At 30.3% G+C, this 3,403-nt stretch overlaps 1 long non-coding RNA gene across 1 annotated transcript; it reads left to right on the forward strand.

The window, feature by feature from the left end:
• Positions 1–1,216: 1,216 nt before the first annotated feature.
• LOC145819757 (uncharacterized) lies at positions 1,217–2,040 on the forward strand. The gene is made up of 2 exons (XR_014360529.1): positions 1,217–1,538; positions 1,626–2,040. It is a non-coding gene; the product is annotated as an uncharacterized LOC145819757 (long non-coding RNA).
• The last annotated feature ends 1,363 nt before the right edge of the window (positions 2,041–3,403 follow it).

Here is a 3,403-nt window from a genome sequence, read left to right on the forward strand (position 1 = left end):
ATATATATATATATAAAACAAGATTGATAATACTTCAAGGTACAAGTACTAGTTTTGGGGGAAAGTTTTGAATTTAATTAAAGGGTGAGGGCTTGGAGTTAAATGCATGTAACTTATGTAGAATTAAATTAGGTTAGGGATCCTAATCCGATTAGGGAAATTCCTGTTTCGATAAAAATAAAAATAGTAATGCTAACCGACAAGATTTGAATTAATTCAAGTAAACGAGGGGCTTTAAGAAAATAATTCAAACATTAGGGTTTCTAAAGAAACTACATTTTTCAGGGGCTTCACAATCGTCAATCCTAACTATTCTACAAAATACAGTAAAAATCACAGAGAAAATTAGATTTACTCACAAAACATTCAATTAATTCCCCAATCCATATATCTAATTCAAATGACATTATAAGTAAAAAAATAACCAATTTATAATAACATGTCCAAATAAAATTATGATTTTCTCTAGATTACAAATAAAAGTCCAGAAAATTTTTATTCATTTTCAAGATCACAAAAACAAAAACACATCCACATCAAAACACAAAATGCTAACTATTCCACACAAACACAAAGAAAATCACACAGAAGATATGTTTTGCTCACAAAACTTTCAATTGAAAAAAATAAAAAATAACAAACTTATAATAACATGTCCATATGAAATTATAATTTTCTCTGTGATTTTCACTAGACTACAAACTTACAATTTTGCTCTGTAATTTTATCAAGATTACAAACTTATAATAACATATCCATATAAAATTATAATTTTCTCTGTGATTTTCGTTAGATTGTAATAACAAACTTACAATTTTCTATGGATTACAAAAAAAGTCCAGAAAAAATAGAGAACATAACTTAGAAAATGAAAACTGAAAAGCATGACAAGCATGTTGATGAAAAAATAGAGAACAAAACTTATCATTGATAAGCATGTTGATGAAAAACAAAGAACGAAAAATGAACTCCAAAAATCAAAATCAACTGCACTGAGCTGGACTCTTTCTGAAATTGATAAAAAAAAAAAAAGTAGAGAACAAAAAATAAACTCCAAAAATCCAACTCTTTTGAGCTAGCCTCTCCCCAAACTTTATGCCGACTAATTCCCGAATACATTTAAGCCATGTTTGTTTGACCTCTTAGTAGAGGGTATTTGACTATCAATCTGTGGGGGCCTATTAAAACCATGTTTCGTTGTACTAAAATGCTATGGAATTGTTAGTCCAATAATACTAACAATCCCCCCTAATTGGGTGGGATTAACAAACCCTGTGGAGAGTTGGGATTGTGAATCTAATCCCTTTGGGTTGAAGGTGAAAAATAATTTTGTCATCTTAAGGCATGGTCAATCATAAAGAAGGGGGAAAATCTATTGGTGAATGAATTCACCTAGCTAAAATATATTTTCTTCATGTTGCACTTTTTTTTTTTTTTTTTATTCCAAGGATAAGGAGGCAGATGCTGAAAATTATGTACCAAAACGAAGAAAAAGACGTGAACGGGCAAAAGAAGCGAAGCAAATTTCAAGACTTCAGGTTTTGTGCTATTCTTTGTTAAAGAGCAAAAGTAAGCTTTTGACTATGTTACTTTATTTGCCTAACATCTACTACTATTCTGAACAGAAATTTACTGCTGCCATGTAGAGGCTGCTTCTATTTGTTGGCTCTGATTGCAGCAACATATTATGGTTACAAAGGTCTATTGTGGCTCTCTAATTGGATGAATGAAGTAGAAGTGCAAAGACAATGAAGAAGATACCCTTGAATCTGATCAAAATCTCAAACTATTTTATACTTGACATGGAGGTTAGTACATTAAACTCTTATAGAAAGTGGTCCCTCACCTAAAAATTTTCTATCTTGTTTTATATGATATTATTTATTTTATTTCTAGCTGGGCCTGTTGTGATTACTCACTATACATGTTCTGGAAGAAGTTTGAAATAATGGTGTGGACTTTGAATTTTGAATTTCCCAGTCTCCATTGAAATCATTGTGTTTTTGATTTTTGTATCAAATAATGGTTTCGTTGTTGAGAAAGATTGTTCTTGTGATTTTGATGATTTAGACTTTTGCGGAGTCATGTATGTGTGGTCAATAAAGATTAGTTTGCTAAGACAATACCGCTCATGTAGTTTGTAAGTTGAAGAATGGTTCATTTAGTAACCCTTTTTAAAGGACTTTAATTATTAAAGTAGATGGGATTATTAGAAATTGAATCAGCATATGATGCAAGTCACCTGAATACAAGGTGTACATAAAATGAATGAGTTGAATTGCATCCAATGACTGTTTTTATGTTGTGCCTGTGAATGCATCCTCATTAGAAACTTTTGCTTAGGAAAAGATAAGACCATATTCATCATAATTATGTTGTAATTAGTGACTGAGCCAGAAAATTTACATGCGCAACTATCAATCATAACCACAAAAAGTTTTTTCCCATAATCTACAACATTAAGAGCATAAAAAATCACAACCCATTCTAACCACACAAAGGTAGTATGCCACTAATAAAAAATAAATAAATAAATAGCCCAAGGAAACTAAACTACTCAACAAACGGAGCACAAATCCAAATCCAATAAATAGCTCAAGGAATGATATAATTCTTAACAAACTTATTTGCATAAACAAATAGCACAAATTGATTCTCAATTCCCAATAATATTTGAGAGTACACATTTAAAACCACATAATTTTAACACAAAATCAACTCTAAAATCAACAAAAACTAGAAGCCTTATTTTGTATTTGAGAAAAAGAGGGCAGGGAGGCGGTTACCTACTTTTAAGAGAAATAGGTTATATAAAGGAAATGTTTCTATATTTTTTTTTAGATAAATATGGTTATGAATTTTTTTTTTTTTTTTGTAATGCAAATGCAAAAATATATTTACATTTGATACGACACATATGTTCATATTTCTATTAATTTGAGAAGAAATTTGCAAAGAAAAAAACAAAAGATAGACGAATTAAGTATAAAATATAACTACATTTGACTTTTCAAATTCATAAACCAAAGACAATTTCAAAAATATTTATATTGAAACTGTAACACGGCCCCCACGTGCACTGTAACACGACCTCACGCACAAAGCGCGTGGGGGCCAACTAGTATCACAAAAATTGTAACAGGACATATGGTATACTATATTATAGAATTAAGGGTACATTACAATCACTTCCCCTGAGGTTTCTGACAATTAAACCGGCCTCCCTTACTTGTTTTGAAATTACATTAACCTCCCTTGAGGTTTACTTTTCATTTGCAGATTGTCTATTTCCGTTAGTTAACCGTTAGTTTGACAAACGGTTTTTTTTTTATAGCAAAAGTCAATAATTAATTATTAAATTAGCACATAGAGATACTTCAGTTTGGTTTGTATAACATTTGAA

This window comes from Camellia sinensis, chromosome 2 (assembly GCF_055761805.1).
Source record: "Camellia sinensis isolate YWXY chromosome 2, ASM5576180v1, whole genome shotgun sequence".
Classification (NCBI taxonomy): Eukaryota; Viridiplantae; Streptophyta; class Magnoliopsida; order Ericales; family Theaceae; genus Camellia; species Camellia sinensis.